Genomic DNA, 22,630 nt, shown 5'->3' with positions numbered 1-22,630 from the left:
TGAATTGGAGGTTCGCAAACTGCTGTGATTTTTGTCAATACATACAAAGGCAATAAAAGTCCGGTTCTCTTCCTATTTCTGTTTCTTTGTTACTGAAATAAGAGGATTGAAATAAGTGAGAACAGAAGCATCTCACTCGCTTTCCACACTTAAAGGCTCAGAGAATTGGTGGAGGTCCATACACAGCGGGGAGCGAGAAGGTGGAAACAAAAAGTGCAGATCCACTACGTTTTCTATCAGCGCGCTTCCCCCGAGTTGATCTAACACACATTACAAGAGGAAAGAGGGAGAGAGGGAAGAATTGTCCACTGTAATCCCTGCTCCACTTTTCTTTCAGATGCTGAAAGAAATAACCATCAGTACTGAACCCCAAAGCCTCTTTTCCTCAGCCCTTTGTGACCTCCTGGATTGTAATGTTGCCAAGGGAAACAAGGCCTTCTCAGTGAGGAAAGCTGTCTCTGTTGAGACCTGACCCGCCAATCGCCAGGAGGGACCCTTCATTCCATACTTGAATATACTTCCCAGACAATGTACCAATGGGGAATCGGCTTGCTCTTTGATCCCCTCCACGTGCCTGCTTCAAAGATGTGTACAGTATTTACTATTGCTGCCCCCTGTTTTGGAGGAAAGTACAGGCTTTTTAAAAAAATAATATTTGATATGTGCCAAGCTTCGGCTTACTTCAAACAACATGTTGCTGTAAAGCTATTCAACAGTGTTGAGGACGTTATTTTGAGGCTCTTTAGGTCACAATCTGCTCATTAAACTACAATCAAGTTAGTTAGCTACAAACATGCAACAATCAAAGCAATATTTATTTTGCATTAAACTCACATTAAGAGGCAGGCAGTAAAAAATAGATTCGAGATTTTGTATCTGTTTTGCTTTTTCAGTCAAGTCAATGGGTGTCATTCACTAGGCATGTGCACGCACAGATTTGTGCGTGAGATGTGCATTGTATGTTTTGATGAACAAATCATGATTCAACAAAAACTTTTGTATCAAAATGTCTTCTAAATGTACGCAAAAGTTCAAGAAAACCTAAAACCACTCATACGCAATAATCACGTACGCTATAATCAAATACTAGGCTATAATTATAATGTGGTTAAAAATGTTGATATATAAAATTTACATGATTACATTTTTTACATTATTACATTATTATACATGATTTATATTATTTATATATACATTATATTATACATTATTATAGCTTACTTATTTTTTCTACACATATAAAGAAGATGCACGTAATGACAAATCTTCATGCTTTCCTTCCTCACTTTTCAAATCTCTATATAAAAGCGTCTACTTAATGCCTGTTGTAAACTTCATGTAAATGTAATGAGAAGTCCAAACGTCAATCACTTGATCTCCTGTCTGTTTTATTTTAGATACAGATGCGCCTCTCTGTGATATTAAATGTCATATTTGTTACACATCTAATACTTCTTTAATGTTACTCCGGTCGGTGGACACACAGCACTGGCTTCCTCCAGCAACAGCAAAACCTCCCCAGAAAAATGCAAAGCAAAACAAAAATTTACAAGATAATAAATCTGACCATGGATTTCTTTTCAAGCTCTTTTGCTTCTATGACAAACTGCTCTAAAATGTTCTGTGGACTAGCACTGCGCTGTGGAAAGCCCTTATATGGAGCTGGTTTGGGCGTGTTTTATGCAAATTACTAACCTCATGCACGTGGGCGCTCATGTAGAACACTCCAAATTCACTAACATACGAACAAGTATAAAAACAAACTTATGTGCGTACCAACGTGTTGTGAATTAGGCACAAAAACGTGACAAGTTCAAGTGTGCATATAAATACGAAAAACGTACACTGTAAAAAATACTTTGCTGGCTTAAAATTTTTTGTTGAATCAACTCGGATTTACAAGTCATTTCAACTTACTATTATTTATCTTGACTAGAGATGAGTTGTTATAACTACAGGTGAGTTGTTATAACTTATAAATTTAAGTTTAACTTTTCTCAACTATATTTTATAAGTTGTGCCAACTCATCTTTGTTGACATGACTTGTAAATCTGAGTTGATTTAACAAAAACATGTAAGGCAGCAAAGTTTTTTTTTTTTACAGTGTACGCAATTATTAGTGAATGTGACCCATTGTTGTACTAGGGAGGTTAAGTTTTAAACTTGAGCCATGTGTACTTATTGAACTTTATGATTTTTTAGGCTTAAATTGCTTAAATTGTACAATATTAAGCTTTAAAGGTCAAATTTTAATACTAATTTTATGTGGCCTATCATAGACCTGGCGCAATGCGGCACAAGGCGAGACGCAAGCGTTTTTTTCTAGTTTTAGCTTGACGCAGCTCACTTTCACATCCTGTGCCACATTGTTTAAATAACAAATGCATTTGCACCCATTTGTGTGCCCATGGGCATGCTGTTCAAAAACTGTGTGTGTTCAGGTGCTTGTTGTATTTTGATGCAACTGACTGTGCCATTGACCAACTAAAACTTTGTCTAAAGTAAAAAAAAACATTGCATAATGTAAATAAGTTTTGTCAAAAATGTCAGATAGGTGACGATTTATTAAACAGTCCTGGTGCTGGTATCATATGTAACTACAGTATAATTTAACACTAAACTGCTTTCCTTGCTAAAACAACCTATGAAACAGCTTCTTCACTGCTGTGTCAGAAAAGCAATACTATCAGGCGTTTGCAAATTATTCAGGTTCAGCCCTGTAATCAATACGTTTACGGTTCTACTAATAATAACAAAGTATTGCGTTTCTCTGTCAGCATTTTGCTACACAGCCCAGGGCAAGAAAAATTGATATTTGTTAGTTTGTTTACAAATCATTTTCTATATATTGTGGTGGTGGTGGTGTGTATATTTCATCTATATTTAAAGGGCTTAATCTTTGTTAAGAAAACACACCTTGTTTATATGTCTGAGATCCTAGAGCGATTAACCGAAGATGAAGAACATCTTCTATCTTTTAAACTTTATCTTAGGAAGACATACGATAGTCGGTGTCAGTGTTACACTAAGCTGTGATGGACAGTTCATCCCTGAAAAAAATGTTAAAAGTGCAGATTGACAGCGACGGGAAGGCAGAAGGCGGCGATTCGGCCATTCTCATCCTCATCACATTTCTCATCCGCCGCTTATTGATATTGATTCAAGAAGCTCATTACTGCGGCAGACTGATGAATGCCATGAATCAGCACAAACACTGTGGTCTGAAATCTTCTCAGATCATTTTGACAAACTCCTCACACGTGCTCCGACTGCTAAGGAAGCGGGGAGATTTAATGAGGTTCACGACAAACAGCCTTTCCGATAAAATACGCTACATAAAAATAAATCCCGATCGTCTGAAATGACAGATGTTGTGAGGCTGTTCATGTTTAATCAGGCTGGCTGAATGAACGTCAAATAAAGAGTGATGGCTTGTTTCTTCACAAACAAAAGAGATCGGGAAACTAACTTATCAAGCTCATCTGCTATTGAAATACTCCTTAAAGGTACTTCTCAACCCCGCTTGACCATACCTGATTCCTGTAATTTGCTGACTAGAGCATTTTCTTCAGTTCAGAAGAGTCAATAGTTATTTTCAGGAGAAATGGCAATGGATTGATTTTGTTAAGGTGATGCAAAAAACCTTTACAACCTTGAAGATGAGATGGTTAGTCCACAAGCACCTAGCCTAAATGCCCAGAAGCACCATCAATCACAGTATGCCAGTAGCAAACAACTCTGATCGTCTTACAGACTGCAAAACCATGAAACTTTTCTTTTCAATGAAGTAGGGATGGGTGAATATACTTAAAATGTTATATTAATAATATATATATATGTCATTTCCATGTTTTGACAAAGTATTTATTTTGCCCCATATAAATAAAAGCATGATTTGTATAGAACCATTAAAATGTCTAAGCCAGTTCTCAAACTGGGGGCCAGGGGGGCCCCAGTTTTATGATATTTTATCAAATACATTTATTTATCATGAATTCTGTGTAATTAAACCTAAAAAAAATAAGTCTACAAACCAACAGTACTACTTTTTTATATAACTTTATATGTTTTGTTTAATTAAAATGTTAAATTTTAGAACAGTTTTTTGTCGTAAATTTTCTTTGGGGGGGGCGCGATAGAATGCACCGTACACGGGGGGTGGGGGGCGCACGTGGAAAAAGATTGAGAACCACTGGTCTAGGTGGAAATTACATCATGAATTACTCACATTCATTTTCTAATATAACTCTGATTGTATTCGTCTGAAAAAGATAATCATGTACATCAAGGATGGCTTGAGGGTGAGTAAATCATGGGGTAATTTTCATTATTCGCAGAAGCATCCCTTTAAGGGCAAAAACACAGTAAAAAATTTAGATTTTGTGACCACTTCCTACTTAGAACACATAAAAATGCTGCTTGAGATAATAAAATAGATACACTTTGTCACGACATTGCAAATAATGGTATTTCTTTTTGTATGTTTTCTATAAACCAAACCATCCATATATGACAGATTGTGTATGATTTTAAAGCTAATTCATCATCCACTTTCGTGTCTCTTCCTACAGTGCCATTTTGATAATGATGAGGTAGAATTTTGCCCTACATGTGAGACGTAAAGGAGGAGTGAATTTGCCTATTAGTGTCGTTTATGCCACATTAATCTTATATTTCAACAATATTTGATATTTATGATATTCTGTAATATATATTTTCTGCACAATTGTTTTGAGAATATCTTATATTAAATATATATCGCCCAGCCCCAATAAAAAGTTTTTTTGTGTATTGTAACTAGGTGTCAGGATCCCGAATGTTATTAGGTGTATTTTGTCTTGTTTCTGGTGCCGGGATCCTGACACCCCCGTATACGTGTTTGTGTGGAGAGTCATGTGGTCTGTGTTTATGTTTTGTGTACCGCATGCTCTCCTGTCTTAAGTCTTGACCCTGCCCCCTCGTTTCCTTGTTAATTATTCATGATTAGTTTATTCCCTTCACCTGTTTGTTATTGTCCCCTAATTAGTTTCCCTATTTAAATGCCTTTGTGTCTCTTGTCTTGGTGGTATCATTGTATGTATTTGTGTGACACCGTCAGGAGTCTTGTCTTGGTTTTGCCGTGTCTTTTATTTAATTCTTGTCTTGTTTACCCCCTCGAGGGAGTTTTTGTTTATTAATAAAAGTCTTTTGAGTTGAGAGCTGTCTGCACTTGGGTCCATCCTCCACCATCCCTGACACTAGGGGTGTGATGGATCACAAAACGTATGATTCCGATCACATTACCGTTTTTGAGGCACGGTTCGGATACTTTTTCGGATCAGCAAAAAAACAGGGGTGGGAAAAATCTAACAAATAAAGAAATTACAAACTTTTATGAAAAAGAACAAAGCTGCACATTAAGTAAGGTCTAAAGTTAGCATTAGGTACAGAAATCAAATCAAATGTCTTTATTGTATAAATTAAATATAATTATTACTTTTTAGAGCTACAGAAGTGATTTTCTCTTTGTCTTGGGTTGTTTGATTAACATTAATGACTTAAGTAGGTTAATTAAGATTACTGTCGCTTTAAATTAAATAAGCACATGTTTTTATTAGAAAAAGAATACTGTGGAGATCATTTTGTTTGTATGTGCCCTGTCAAGAACAGAAGGATGTAATTTTCACTAGCTTTTTGAAACGCATCTCTCCGTGTGTGCTGTTTTGAGTGCTCTTAAACCCGCGCGCACACACAGACAGAGGCTGCCGGTTTGTCTTTCTAATAGGGCTGGGTATCGATTCAGATGTTCCAGATCGATTCAATTTCGATTCACAAGCTATCAAATCGATTCAATTTCGAATCTGATTCAATTTTCGATTCCGATTCTCGGGTCGGTTTTTATACTCGATTCTCGATTCAACTCAATGAATATAGATTTAATACAAATATACTATATTAATAAAAAAATAACAGTGAACAGCAGTTTACAAGTGGGTAATTAATAAAAAGAAATTAAAAGCCACAACACTAACGTTGTCGTCTTGCTTGCGAAATCTAAAATGGTTCCAAACATCGTACTTTTTATGTGAAGGTGGCATCAACGTCGATGAAGCACCTGAAACCGCCATTTTAAGCACTGAATGAAAGAATGACAGGCTCCTTGGTAACATCGCACAAGACAAAAAAGAGGGTGACATCTAGTGAAGAAGACTAGTCATTTGATTAACGTTAATCTTACGTTCAATGTTTGCAGGGGAAAAAATGGGGGGGGGGGGGGTGAATCGATTCTGCTATTTGAGAATCGATTCTGAATCGACCACTTTTTAAAAAACGATTAATCGAAAAATCTATTTTTTTGCCCAGTACTACTTTCTAAGATAAAGTGTAGCCTCTTATGGAACGGCTGAAATTCCACAAGGGGGCGCATTTGTTCCTCAGACGTTGCACAATAAACATGACATCCGAATATATTCATTATAAATCATGAATGAAAAGTGAGATTCGAACGAATGTCTGTTAGTGAACTTATTGTATACACTATTTATATCATAATTCGGTCAGAAACTTCAAGATTGTGAGATGAACAAATCGTTTTGGATTAAAAGGCTTGGATATTCCATTTCCTTGGACTTTTGGGGATTTATGAACAATTTGTTTTGGACAATTTCACCGAAGCGGATAAAGGAAAGATTTTGAAGGTAAGTAAATATCCTAAATCGGCGCCGCCCGGTTCAGGTAACTAACAACTAGATTACAGTTTTATGACTGCTAAAAATCATATTATGCTTTCTGTGTGCGCTTATTGGAATCCCGAAAGTCTAAGCTTTACAACGATGTGCCGCATGACCGTATATTTTGAAGATTTAATGCTTCAAAGTTACAATGACGTAATGCAGCCTCACGTGCAAGGGGGGGGGGGTGTGCCGTGTACGGCACAGTGTTCCTTATCAGGTTAAAAGATTGATTGTAAACAGTCGCCCCACATAAAAACGTTATGTTGTTTTTCATTGCTCTATTCGCCAAATGTATGTTAATGGACTACAGTATGAGACACTGTAGCGAAACTTTACACATCAAGAGTTCTAATCTTTGAAGGGCATAGGGATCACGTCTGACTGGAGCTTGGCCGGACAAATTCAACCACATGTGCGTCTGTGCGTACAGAAAGCTGCTCACTTTAGCACCTTTTTTGCTGTCAAATTGTTTAAAATTACTTGAATGTTAAAATTTACAGGCCTTTGAAACATGTGCAAATTATAAACTTTCCCTATTTAAATTTGCGTATTAATCCACGAATCGCATGCGAGTCGAACGGATCACGGATCAACTGCGATCCGTCACAGCACTAATTGTAACAAAATATAAACAATATCATAAAATAAATGCTATATGAAACCATGACTAATCTAGCTAAAGTCTTACAATCTAATTTTGAGATTTGGAGCATTAAAGTTTAATTTCAATCTTGGACATGACCTCACTCAGTCAGTATTAAAAATCTCAAGGTAATATTTTCACAGAATGTTCTATAAAATTATTTAGGATGATTTTATGCAAAAAGTAAATCACAAAAATGGCTTTAAAGACTTGATTAATATATAAATATAATTAATAATAATAATACCTTTATGAATTTAAGCTTTGTAAAATTGTAACGTGCCCAAATTCTATATGGTCATGAGCTGCTATGTTCGTACTTTAACCTCTGTATTAGATTACACACAGATATACTGAGACCACCGGTAATACTATTTGAAACACAGGGCCATGGCATGTAAAAGCTTCCAAATCTGAATTGTGAAATGTGAGCTTGAGCAGTCATGGAAACCAAATCTTGCAGTCGAGCGGTCCACCTACAGACTGAAAGATGGACCTGAGAAAATCTACGCTTGCTCTCTCTCTCTCTCTCTCTCTCTCTCTTTAAGGCTCTATTTACCGGCAGAAGTTTTTGCAAGTCACCTCTAAGCCTGCATAATAACCCACATCAGAAATGGGCCTGAAATTGCAGGGCGAAGCATTGTGCGCATGAGAGAGGCTTTTATAATTGTACGGAGGGACATTAAACTGGGGGAGGGAGGAAGTGAAATGTCCCTCTAAGGAAATGTAGGTGGTGTAGGATTGGGTTTGCCCCACAATGCATTGCTATCAACGTGCTGCATCAATGTCCTCCGTTGCAGAGATTAGCAGCGAGGAAATCTATCCAACACAAATAGACCATAACGAGACAGTAATTTTGTGGGTTCACGGGGAAGAAAACCCTTTTCTTCGAGTCTCACAGACTACTGGCTCTGTTTAAAGGGCTGTTCAGGGAAGGGGTTTGGTTTAGAAAGTGACAAGCTGTAAACCACACACTGTTCCTTTCATACAATGCACTGCATTTTTAGAAGCTCACTGCATTTGCCAAAAGCATTTTTTTTTGGGTAAGTGCCTTTTCAATGACACTTATCATTTAAAAGCAATCACTGCTAATGTGAGCAGGGCCATTGTAGGAGCCATCTGTGTGCATTGAGCAAACTGGGCAAGTACTACATTTCGAAATGGTGAATATAAAGTCTTGTGTCTACGTCTGTCACCTGAGGTCTTCAGACGAGTATAGGAAAAGCTACCGAACAAGACTTTTTAGACCAACAGGGGGTGGGAACCCTTTCATTATGTTATCTGTTGCATCTTTGGGTTGACAAAAAATACAACAACTATTTACATACACATTGAAAGAACATGAAAAAAGAGAACAATCACCAACAAAAAACGCACTTCATGTTTTTTTAAAGCAGACCTCTTCCAATCCCTTAAAGAGAGAATGCATTAGGTAGTATGCAATACTTCTGGAGGAAGGGTACTATTTTTTTATATTTGTCATATGTGACCCTGTCTGTGAAATCCAGGCAAATAATGATATTATGAGCATTAAAGTTTGATTTCACTTAATGATTTTACATTGATTTCAATCTTTGATTAGCCTTACTCAGTCAATATTAAAGATATCAAGGCTATATTTTTACAAAAATGTTCCTTTACATTAGGATGCTTTTATGTAGAAAAAAGTAAACGTATGTATCAATCGTCTAAACAAAAAAATTGAACGTTTTTATAACTTATATTATACTATATATTAATGATTAAAATGATTAAAATGAGATTAAAAGAACAGTGGCAGTTTGATTTATCTTGTTTTGAAGGGGGATTTTGTCTGTTTTTTATTTGTTGTTAAGAAGAGAGACATGTGAGTAAGATCTCTGCTGCAGAAAAACCTCACTTACTTTCCAAGTATTTCCTAATGTAGCTGTGGTTGGGAGTCACTGCATTACTTCAGTGTGATTTCAGGTTAAGGTACAAGACAGATGAACTAAACCTTGCAAGCTGGTGTGTAAGATACTGTAGACAAACATTTACTGGGGCTGCAACAGTGGTGCACTCATTCTGTACAGGGGAAAACTATTGTTACAGTATAATTACATTGGTTAATATATGTAAAACAAGAGCCAGCCCTATATTTTATAAGATAAATCTCATTTCTGGTTGAAGAAGATAATTTGAATATGTGTTGCAGACAAAAACTTATACTGCACTACACTACACTTAATATTATTTTGTCACTTGTTAAATTTGCTTGTAACAATCAACTAATGCAAAAACAATTTGGCCAAACTTTAATGTCACTCCATACAATTCAAATAATTTGAACTTGAAGTAAATTGAAGTTTACGTAGTTCATCCATACAGTACAGTTATACTAAAAGTGGGCAGTGCATATCATGCTTTGTATAGGGCTGCTATAAAGTGTAAATGCTTAAAGAGCACCTATTTTATTACTAAAAACAATATTATTTTGTGTATTTGGTATAATACGATATGGTTGCATGGTTTATAATTTAAAAAAACACATTATTTTCCACATACTGTACATTTTTGTAGTTCTGGATTTCACTCTCTTCCTGAAACACATGGATTTGAAAAGCTCTGTATCCCTGATTGGCCAGCTAATCTGTACATTGTGATTGGCCTGAATACTTCTGACGTCAGCAGGAAATGTGACGCTCCCTACCATGTTTGAAAGATTCGCTCACAATGCAATACTAAAAGGAGTTAACCTATAGGCTGAATACGAAGCGGGAGGAATTATGATAATCTCGGTCTTCTCTACGTCACCAATCCCAGGAAGTAAACTGTTGCCTACAATCCGTGTGTTTATAGTCCAAGAAAAGAGATTTACATTGGAGACAATTTACTTTGGTGTATGTACGTTTTGCATATCGTTAACATGTACTACTTACACACCAAAGGAAATGTAAAAATGTGAATCGGACAATAGGTGCTCTTTAAATATGGATATAGTTACATTTAGCATGCATATGAGTGTTATTGCTTTGAGAGTAGTTAACTGCAAGATATTTGGTTGACCTACATTTTGCTGTGTTTACTTCATTCGGTTTCCACTACATTAGGAATCTAAGTAGAGTTCACCGTCTAATTTAATGCTAAGAAAACTCATTTCCGAAGTTTGGAAGCACTGTCCACAATTGAATTAGCTTCAGCCAAAGAAGGATTTTTTTTTGGAGCACATGCCTGGAAACAACAGCAAACACTGTAAAAGCTTTCCTAGAGAAAATTGACGTTTTTACCAGAAACACAAATTAAACTATCGACTTCAGTGACACCGCATTTTCTTCGATACATGACTCTGTTGTACAGCCGTTTCCTTAAGTATTTTTATGTGGTGATTATGAGGTTATCCATTAAACTAAAGCGTGTCCTTGTTGTTCATGACCTAGAGAAACCAAACTTTCTCTGATAAACAAGCAAACAAAGGTAAGTGTGATCTCTGTTTCTGACAACATTAATTTGATGGCTCCTTAAAGGCCAACATGACATTTCACATTCTTTAAAACCAGCCACATTTCTAAAACATTTACTGGTGACCCGCACAAGCGTTTGTAAGGCTCCAATGATTTCATTCATCAAAGTATTGGATTGTTTGATTGCTGCTGGCTCCGGAAAAACAATCTGCGAAATGGTGATATGTGGAACAAATATGTTGCGTGAACAAAAAATGCGTATGAGAAGAGAGAGGAGGAAAGGGGATGAAGAAATGAACGATGGGAAAAAGGATGGACTGATAGCCCAGTTTTTACTATCTTTGTAGCTTTCCTGAATTTTCCCAGTAGACTAGCAATAACACTTGTACCACATGCAGAAATAAGGCTAGCAAAGAAGAAATGAATTATTTATACAGGCCTGCCTTTCGGAATTAAAGTGAGGACCGTGGGATTCCCAACAGTGTGAGCGAAAAAGGCCCGGGCAGCTCAGAACTAAAACACTGTCAGCAACAAACATAGGTAAACACACAAAAATGGGATAGGCAACATGATTCAGACCATTGGAGATAGTGCGGGGTATCTCTAAAGAAAAAAATAACAACAACAAAAAAATAAAGATACTTTTTTGTAAAAAATTCCACTGGATTTTGTTGGTTTGTTTATGTTACGCATTTCCAAATGTTTTATTCCCATTCTCTTGCAATCTTTTTTATAAATAAAAAAACTTATTTCTCTCCAATGCACATCCTTTTCCTGCAACAAAAATGTGGCTACACCCCTCAAATTAAAAAAGGGAACAGACATAAGCACAATTTTGAAAACTTAATTAGTTCTCAGGGGGTTTACATACAAGTAGAGCAACATTAAAAAAACGACCACAGAGTTGTTGCCATGTTTTGCTACTAAGAGAAAGGATAAAAACACTCCTTGGCAAAAGGTGAATAAATTATTACTTGGTCACTGAGTGCATAACAGGAACCAGCTCTTATGGTCCATTAGAGAACATCTCTGCCATTAATCTGAGCGGGCAAAAACGTCCCACGGGCGAGTGTGTCTGGCACTCTCATATGGCATCAGAGCTCTCCGCCTGCAGTCCAGACAATATTTTAGTCCTGAATCCAGACGCTTTACAGATCAAAAAATGCTTCAAGTCTGGCCACAAGCTATCACTGTCATGGAGATGTCAGGATACAAACAATGACTGGTTAACATTTAACCGCTAAGATAAATAAACGAGCTTAGCAAAACACGAACATGAAACATGAAAATGCAGTTCATATGAAAAATCTTCAAACTTTTTATGAACATTCAAACAAATCCACCAACACAAGCTCTCCACACTGACAGTTTGCCTTGTTTGAAGTGTAGCCAATCAATCAAATGCTATGCAAATGCTATTTATTATATAATGCATAAAATATTCTCGAGAGTGTTGGAAATTAGCAATGCCTTCCCTCTCTCTCTCTCTCTCTCTCTCTCTCTCATCCACTTCATTGATATTCTTTGCAGAGTGCTTGGCATTAAACCCAAAAAGAGCATGACATAGTAAATAGATGCGATAAGGGGCCAAGAACTGTCCCTTTTCATCGCTCACTGTAAGTCTTTAGTTTTTCCTCACAGAAACATGCTGTACAAAGTTTACTTCTGTAACCATTTATAATTCTTCCTTAATGAGGTTCATTTCCACTTTTATTTAACGGAGTTTTAAGGCATGTTACACGACAATGATTATACTAAAAATGAAAAAGATTTTCTTTTGCATTTTTGAAACATTTAATCTACACACCCAACGTGGTCAAAACGGTCCCAGTTTACACAGATCGGTGAAAACGTCTAAAACACTGTATTATTATGCATGCCAGGCCAATAGGTGGTGATGTTACATTGTAAAGAAACACATATTCATTTTTAGAGAGTGATAAATGTGAACAATTAAGACGGCAAAAGCAGCAAACAATTTTGCTTGGTTTTTTTTGAAAATATGAAATAACTCATCATTACATTGCTGCAGCTGACGTAGTGATATTACGCACTGCCCGAAAATAGTCCCCTTCGGTTACTTTCAATAGCAGGGGACTAGTTTCAGGCGCTGCAAAATATAAGTACACCTGCTACAGCCATACCACCTAGAAAATCGCAACTTTTAATTTTCCGTCGGCCTTAGTACAGGATGTAACTACAGAGGAGTCAAATTTTAAATGGGAAAAATATCGAAACTCTTTGGTTATTTTTTAACACGATGCTAATGGTCTAATCAGATTCAATGGATTATGCTAAGTTATGCTAAAAGTGGTAGCGCCAGACCCAGATATCAGCTAAATGGATTCCAAAATGGTAAAAATCAAATGTTTAACTCTAGGGGAGCTGGAAAATGAGCATATTTTTAAAAAGTAGTGTCACTTTAAGTGACCCTGGACTAGCGACACAATTTTGAAAACGTTGTTAGAGAAGCACTAATAAACTAATAAATGTTTTGGGATCGCTCCCAGAAAGAGGACCTAGTAACATTTCCGTAAGATAAACGGAAAGGATGCTAAACAATTAATCGCGATTAATCGTTAGCAGAATAAAAGTTTTTGTTTACATCACATATGTGTGTAAACTGTGTATATGTATATATATAAATATGAACACATTCATGTATAATTTTAAGAAAAAAAATTTATATATTAAGTATTTATATTTATATATAATATAAATTATACATAAATATACAAATGTATATACACATGTAAACATTTCTAAAACATATACATGCATGTGTGTACATTTATTTATACAAAGTTATTATACACAGTTCACACACATATATGATGTAAACAAAAACTTTTATTCTGCTAACGATTAATCGCGATTAATCGTTAAGCATCCCTAGTTTTGTAGGAAGAAGCAGAAACAATCCCCACAAAAGTTTAATGCCTTCCAGAAAATGTTCTTCTTAAATATACAAAAATAAAATACATCAAATGGAAGAACAGACATTCTACCTTCAATAGTTCTTTTTTCATCACCTCTCCAATATGGGTAGGTTTCTTTTAAAACACAAAATTTTAAGCAAAAAGCTGAGATAATTCCATTTTTGTGAAGGACTTTTGATAGAGATGAAATGCAGAAAGAACCTCAAATTATACGCGGACATACAGCTGTTTGCCCTAGGGCAATAATTCCGGGTTTCATAAGTTGCGAAAGAGTAATAATAGCACTATTGCAGAAAGCCGGAAATAATCGTCATTGGCAGGGAAGCGTTTTCTCTTGGTGTGGAAAGAGTTAACATTCACAATGAGAAGTGTCTGCAAACTGGACTGAATAAGCATATAATAAACAAAAATGCACATGCGTCATCGCAACAAGAAATATCATTCAGCTCTTAAAAACAGGGGTTTTAAATGCACATTAACATTGACATAAAAAAATGTCTGCAATCTGGAATGAAGCAAAAATCAGGAAGCTTGGCAAATATCCACCCTGAAGCTGAGATCCTTCACCAGTTATAGTACAGCGCATCACGCGCTCCTTCTCTTTATAATCAAAAATGCACAAGCATGGTTTCTGGAGAGAGAAATAATGAATAATAAGCAAACATCAGATGCTGCTGAGAAAAAACATACCAAGTCACATGCCTTTACAGTATCTGTGTGAACACACACACACACACACAGATCCCGGAAAGTCACTGGCAGGGTGAATAAACCTAAAAACGTACAAATCCTGGATGCATTTTCCGTAATCTCTGTGTGAAAAGTGCTTGTCTTGAGTAGCACAATCACTGGCCCCTTGGCCGCCATTATTGTTATGGTTGTCAAGTATTCAAGCATACCTGTAGACTGAACACGTCATACTCATGCACATTACGTCGCCATTTTCTAAGAATTGTGATTTTGTTGTTTACATGAAAATAACATTGGCACCCCTTTAAAAACAAACAAACGTGTAAACGGACAGCCAAAACATGAAAAATGCTTCCCATTTTTGGTTGAACAAGTCAAACAAATGGTGCCTATAGAGGGGTGCCCAGATCTGTCAAGAAAATATAACATTGCTCAAAAGTGTTTGAAAGCGTTAATCAAACGAGGTGATCTGTGGTTAGCAGAGGTCTCACAAACAAACGATGAATGATATCTTATCTCACAATGAGATAACCGTATGTGAGAACAAGCCTCAGGGAAGGATTTAATCCCACATCCTGGAATCTATGCCCAAAGACTGCAAACAAGTTTAGTAGTTTGCATTAATCTCAATATCCTAAATTGCCTTTAAAGCACACAGGCCAAGGCGTGGGGTAGTTTATTTAAGAATTATGCTACAGCCTGTTTTAATCTTGAGGCAGGAGACGCTGATGAATAAGCAAACTAAACAAATATACAGCGCACAAAATGGCTTTTGAGAATAATGGAGCAGTTAAACATGCAGTACCTATTGCTTGCCCGTAATAGCCGCCTCTGGCAAAAGTCATGGGGGATTCGGAGACTGTTGCCAAGAATGGAGTTTCAATCAATAACCAATCTGTTGAAGTTTTATTCTGTGACAACATTCTTAATTAAGAGCCACAGTGGGAATGTCTGTAAGGGGATGGGAAACATAGACAGCAATGGGCTTGATATAAGACAACCACTTTCCGGTGCTGAGTACAATAGAGAGTTATAGCTTGGCTTAAGGCGACAGAAATGAGAAATTCCTGCTCTACAATGTAAAAGATCTAATTTTATGTACAACAAGCAAAGGAAATAAAGCAACTTGAAAAGGGACTTAGCAGAAGGAGTCAATGTATTATTTGTGCATATTCAATAAGACTAATTTGAACATGTTAACAACATTATTTGTGCACTTGACTTACATAGTCAAGTGTTTGTCCAAAATGTGTCAAACTGTTTCACCAATATTCCAAACTTTGTCATATGAACAAACAATTTTACATAAAGAAAGGATTTGAAAGTTCCCAGCATGCACTGGAGCAGTGGTTCTCAAACTGGGGGGCGGGCACAAGATTGGGCCAGGGGGGCCCAGTTATCACATTTTTTAAAACACATGAATTGATTATAAATTCTGTGTAATTAAACCTCAGGCCTACTAAGCAACAGCACTACATGGTATAAATGTATACATTTTGTTTAATTCATATTCTAAGTTTGAGATTGTTTATATCATGATTTTGTAATGCAGAGTAATGCACTCTACAAAAGGGGGGTACACGCTGAAAAGTTTTAGAAAAGTTTGAGTTACAGTTCATAAACATAAGTTTGAGGGGAGCCTACATTCATGCCTGTCAATCATCATTATGAGCGTATATAAGGCAGCATCCAGGCCTCTGCGTCTAGCTGCAATTCTTTTGGCATCCCTCCTCCTCCCCATCTCCTCCTTCACTGCTCTCTTTCTTCCTCTGTGCAGATCTGTTGCAGGGGGAGGTGAACTTGGGGCTTGAGCCACAGCTCTCTCTGTAGGTTTAGAGCTCCCATTTACTATTAATCATTAAAGAGCACCTATCGTCTGATTCACGATTTTACATTTCACTTGGTGTGTAAGTGTTTATTAGTACATGTTAACGATATGCAAAAGGTACAAATCCTAAAGCAAGCATTGACGCAAGTTATCGTCTCCAATGTAAATCTCTTTTCTTGGACTACAACAAACACACGGATTGTAGGCAACAGTTTACTTCCTGCGATTGGTGATGTAGTAAAGATCGACATTGAGTGCGTTTACATGCACAGTCTTACGCCGATTATGCTCAATAAACTGATAACGTGTGGGGTCATCTAAACGGGTAAAACTGTTTTCCTTTATCGGGGAAAGCCCATAAACGGCGTAAGCAAAAACCAATCGGCACAGGTAGTTTTTTGCTCATTACGCCAATTTCGCGTGGCATGTAAACACCTTAACCCGCTTTCTCACGGTTTTCTCCATGTGCGCATGTCCCCGCGTATGAAAGAGAACATCACACGTGGAAGTAAGCGCAAAGTAACGCATAAAAGTCTCCGCTGGACTAAAGCAGTTGGCAGAGAAACTGTGAAAATAGAAGCTCATTTAACATTTACAGGTTCTGAAGACCTGAGAAGAGATACAACAGTACAGCTTAAGACAGATATGCCATTGGCTTTTTGATCCACTACTATGTACTATAGGCGGCGACGTCACTGCCTGCGAGAAAACTGATAACTCTCCAAGTCCCATGTAAACGCAGTTGTCTGCATAGCCGGTTTATTGATTTGCATGTAAACGCATGAAAACAGTTTTCTATAATAAGCAGATTTTTGATAGGTATCCGCTTATTCTGTGCATGTAAACGTACTCATTGTCATAATTCCTCCCGCTTTGCACTTAGCCTGTAAGTTAACTCCTGTTAGCATTGCATTGTGAGCGAATCTTTCAAACATGGTAGGGAGCGTTACATTTCCGGCTGACCGGAAATGTCATGTAATTTTTTTAACCATACAAACACATTGTATTATACCAAATATACAAAATAACATTGTTTTGTCTAGCAATGAAATAGGTGCCCTTTAAGACTGAATGTGCATGCGACTAGTGAAACCTCTGATAAAATATATATAAATAAATGTTTTACAGTGTGTCAGGAAACTTGAAAATCGTACTTCGAGATGTTCCCTGGTTAAAACCGTGCCAGAACTATTCATTTGCATAGTACTACATGTAAATGAACACAATTATCAGATGAAAGAACGAATCCCGTGTAGTGTGCAGATTCGGATGAGGAGATCTAGGGAGATAAACGCGCTCTTCATTATATTGAGGCGATAACACAAAGTGCAGTGGAGAGATGTTATTAATCAGTGAAGCCTGATGAGCTACAAACACTCAGTGTCTTGAATCATTCACTGATTCAATCCTTTATCACCACTCCCACTCTTCACCTAATAAAGGTGAAGGACATTATCACAATTTACTGAGTCTGCTCAATTAGTCCAGAATGTAAGGAGACTGTAACTGTCAGCATTAAGTGAAATGCTTTTGTCTTTTTGTCCAGGTTAAGGCTGCTTTATGCCAGATCTAAATTCTGTTTCAAACGCAATGCCACATAAAAGGTGGTGTACTAAAATATATGCCAGCAGCACTAAACCAGCTCAGTCTCTAGCATCAGGTGCTGCACGGCTTCTGTAGAAATGCAGCATCAGTGGAGCCTTAAACTTGGTCGTTGTAATAAATAATTTAATTTATTCATAATTGTTTTTACGCTCAATATAACTGATTCTGTATTAATATTAAAACATTAATTTCATATTATTTCAACTACAATCATTTCTGTGTAAAGGCAACTTTTTCGTGGTACTGTATAAAGCCAAGTGCAGCTTCTGTGACACCTTTGCACGGTAAAGATGCTATAATAATATTATCAATTAATAATTACAATGAAGAAATCTCTTTCTCCCACAACCTGAATGTGTACATCTGACTAAAATATTTTAAACACAGTTGGTCCATTCAATGGCTGCTGAACAAGCATGTGTCTGGTCTGAAACGCATGCCCTAAAACAATGCCTAGCTTTTATTCCACAGTGCTGCAAATGTTCAGACAGCTTGAAAGAATCTGAATTATACTCCCTGGAGACAGACACACCAAACCCTGCAAGCAGTAAAGGCAAAACATACAGAAATAGGAGCATCCAAAAACCATTCACAATGCAGCCAGCAATATGGATTTAAAGAGAGAACGTATGAAAGTCCCTGTTAAAGGACAGTCTTTCATGCATGCTCAGATTGCTTGTGGAAAGTGGAAAAACATGCAGTTATACAGCGGTTTTCCATGGGCATTACTGTAGCCCCAGGACTACCGCTGCACCTTGTGCTATTTTTAAACGTTTAAGAGCATCACTTTTGCTGGTACCTTTGTGTCATGTCTGTCTCTGTACATGTTTTGTTCTGTTTCCTGAGATAAACATCTACTGCCGCTTCACATGCTGAAATGTTTAGGGATTGAGAAACCATAAAACTACTTTAGTACACATCAGATCCTGAGCCGAAATTGGGCTATAATAGCGCTTCAAAACATAAGCTCTAAAACACTTATACAGTGCAAAAATAAATAACTTACAGGTAGGGGTGCGTGGGGCAAAAACTAGCGCAGGGTTAGTGGTAACATGGACTGTTTACATTGATGCACAAGGTAAAGAGTTTTGTTTTTCCGGTATTTTTTCACGCTAGCCAAAAGATGATCTCCCGAAAATTATTGGAAATGTATAATGTTTTTCCAGAGAGTTGTTGATGAACGAGTGTTTTGGTGGTACATTTTTTCATCATATGTTTTTTTTTCGGTTTCAAAGTTGGGTGTGTAAGGTACCAAATCCAATGCTATGTTATATTAATCAGTGTCTTGTTAACTAAAACATAGCATCCTTTTGAAATATGTCTGCAGCTCTTAGCGACTTTTTTGGTGGGCTTGAAAATATTTTCACCCAGCGGGGATAATTGTAACGCTGTGTTACAACGAACCCCTCAGCACTTACGATATGAAAACCGCTAACGTTAGCGTAATTCTTGTCATTGTTTTAAATAGGCTACACACGAATGATTGTTGGCTGACAAAAAAATAAATGTGCCTCGTGTGTCAAATTTATTTTTGTTCATATCTTTAATGTTGATTGAATAAGGTCCCGTCAAAGATTGAAATCATAATGAAATGAATGGCTTAAATCAGACTTTGATGCTTATTATCTCATTTTGAAACTGTAGTACGGTTATTACAGACCGGGTAACATATACAATTTATTTTCATAATTGTGCTGCTTTTTCTCACATATTTAGACATTTGTATCCATTTATAATTGAACTATTGTTAGAAAAGGGCTGGATGAATAAATACAGTGTGGATACCTGTCTATTATAGACAGATATATAAACAATATCCACTTAAAGTATATAGACAAAATAGTATTGAAATATTTGCCTGCAAACTTAATTTTTAGCAAGTGTTACAACTAACCCCCTGCTGGTTACAATTAACCCCACCTATGGGGTAAGTTGTAACATTTGCACTTCTGTCACGTTTGGTGTAATTGTCCAAGAATGGTAAGTACTAGAAACAAACTTCAAATGTTCATTTGTAGCAGAGATGTGTGTGTTGCTTGTGTAAAAATATAATGAAAACCAAAAAGCGTTAGGTTGTGCCCCGCTCTCCCTTATATGCTGAATTATTTGGATTATTAAAACAATGAGGTTTTAAACTAAAAACAGACCAAATGATAAAATCTGTAAGCAGTTAACCCACATCTTTTAGGACTGATTTCCATATGATGATGAGTCACTGGTGAATAACATCTGAGCTTTCAATCAGATCACAAAAAATATATTAACATCTAGTCATGTTTTCAAAAGCCTCCTGTTTCCTAGAACCACTTTGTTGTTTTAATGCATCTCATCTGAAGAAAGATTCAGCACAGTGGCCCCTGAAGGGCACTGTGTCTCTAGAGATGGTCGGGTGAAAACATCTTGAGGTTTTTTCTTTCGGTGGCTTAAGATAGATAGGAATGTCAAATCAGAACATGAGTACCAAACCTCTTACTGTGCAAACAGCTACTTGAGCTTCTACCTGCTTTGTCTAACAAAAGGAAATTTGATAGCGCTCTGCTACTCAGAAAGCAAGCTGGGAAAATAGTCTCCTTTTCGCCATGGAGTTTAAGGGAAAATGAGCATGAAGAGACACACGGTTTTATTTTCTCAAAATTAAATTTAACAAATCTTAAAATGTCAGCAATATAAATGACTAAATTATAGTGATTTCCAGCTGAGATCAATTTCATTTATGCATTTCGGAGACTTACATTGCATTCAAGCTATAAATTTTTTATCCCTATGTCTTTTCTAGGAATCAAACCCAAAACCTTCGCGCTAATGCAATGCTCTGCCAACTGCGCTCCAGAAACACATGTCTCTCTTGTTAAGAGCTCAAAGGCACAAAACAAGTATTTCAAAGGCATTACATCATCACCACAGCTGTGGATCGTCCAAATCATTAAACATGAACGCTTGTGCAACTTCATCGAAAAGCAAACAATCAGACGAGAGGTTATGTTTAATTAAATTCAAATCGAATAACAATAAGAGCATATAATAACTTGCAAAGCGGGCTCACCGATGCATCGCTTTCCGAAGGCAGTTTTGCTTTAGATATTCATAATCTTTATTTCAGGGCCTGGGCTGAATCTGTGGTTTCCATCTAGACCTTTTCACATATTCATTGTTTCCATAATAGTAACAATTTAGAGAGTGGCATGCAAATAACCTTTAGATGCTTGGCTGTGACAGAACCTCAACAGCGAGCGCTACTGCGGCCTCAAAAGACAGCAGCGGCGTCTTAGAAAAGGCTGTGTGAGCTGTCAAGGGAATAATGACAGCGCCCATCTATGAATCATTGTGAGTACTGGATTCCTCTGCTCAGCTTGTTTTTTATTTTATTTTTTCGCAAAGGCAAAAACAACACCGAGCACTGAGCTGTCCCCGGCCAACTGCGGCACAACTTGAGCGAGAGGCTATGAGCCGGGACTTCTGCTAAGAACCTCAAAGCTTTCAAGAAAAGAGGGCCTTTTGAAGGATAAACCACAGGATTAGATTAGTCCATCCTCTTGGGTTACGAAGCTGGGCATCTTCCTTTTTTTCATGTCGACCCCCAAGAGACCAGCCATATTGGAATTGAGGGGATGTCCATCTTCTTTTCTGTGCACGCTTCAATAGAGAAACCCCTGACAGGGAGCTTAGGAGAAGGAAAATATGATTCATGGCAAGCTTTTAATGCTCAAGGTGAACTGGCCTGCGAAGGCTCACCGAGATTGGGACTATAATACTGCTAGAGAACCAGTAGCTAGGGCAAGATGATCTAGTCTAAAAAATAAAGCTGACCCCTGTGTGCTCTTTTATTTTGTATTGTTTCTTATACAATACCTAGTGGGGTGCAAATGCTGTTCTTTTTGGTGATAGAAAAGCATTTCATGAGCATCACCTTGCTTAATCATTTTCTGGGTTAATTGAACCCAATGGCTAGGTTTATCCCATTTTGACCCAACGCTGGGTATAAAGGATTTTACTCACTTTTGAGAATTATCTATGGGAAATATTGCGGCACATAACAATATTTAAAATCCAATTTAAGCGTGGCAAAATGAGGCATGCAAATTCATCACTGGGGTCTAAAGAAATTACCTGTCATGAATAAGGGAAAATGGATTTGGGATTTGCACACTTCACTTTTATATCATTTATCTAAACACAGCAAAGCCTGTACGATCAAGAGGAACGAGTAAAGCATCCCGCTAAATAAGGATTAATGCATATTGAATGCGTCTCTGTGGCTTATTTAATGGAAAAAAATTCAAATCCAGCCTTGTGTTCAATTGAGGTGGAAGAGTGTGCACCCAGCTTGCAAAGAAATCTTCCTCTGAGCCTCTTTAATATTTTAAACCGAAGCAGACTACTGATGTAGTGCAAGACAGCCACTCTTAACTTTGTTAATTCAGCCGTAAGAGCACCTTCGCCATGTTTATTTATCTAGCCAAGCTCTACCTGAGGAGCTGCATGTCAAAAGCCATTAGGCTGACATCCCCTGAGCAAAACCCTCCAGGCCAGTGAGAGACGCCTGGCATCACAGATACCCTTGAAATAAGAAGAAATGTCATCGAACTTCACTGACAACTCTGATTTTAAATTCTGTCCGCCTGTGAACGTCTTTGAAGCTGCAGCTTATTATGAATCTGTTACACATCCAAGGTGATTTTTGATTTATTAGATTTACTAAAACTACCCATATATGGATTTAGGGGGTTCTGATGAATTAATAAATAGCTGGATGGTTTAATTGATGAATAGATGATTGGATGGACCATCCCGT

The 22,630-nt window shown here is 37.1% G+C and overlaps 1 protein-coding gene across 2 annotated transcripts in view; it reads right to left on the bottom strand.

The window, feature by feature from the left end:
* efna2a (ephrin-A2a) overlaps positions 1 to 22,630 on the bottom strand; it is a 103,258-nt gene that overhangs the window by 79,132 nt on the left and 1,496 nt on the right. The gene's annotated exons all lie outside the window — the stretch shown is intronic.

Source organism: Paramisgurnus dabryanus, chromosome 6 (genome assembly GCF_030506205.2).
Source record: "Paramisgurnus dabryanus chromosome 6, PD_genome_1.1, whole genome shotgun sequence".
Taxonomy (NCBI): Eukaryota; Metazoa; Chordata; class Actinopteri; order Cypriniformes; family Cobitidae; genus Paramisgurnus; species Paramisgurnus dabryanus.
This window is presented reverse-complemented; position numbering and strand designations above follow the sequence as displayed.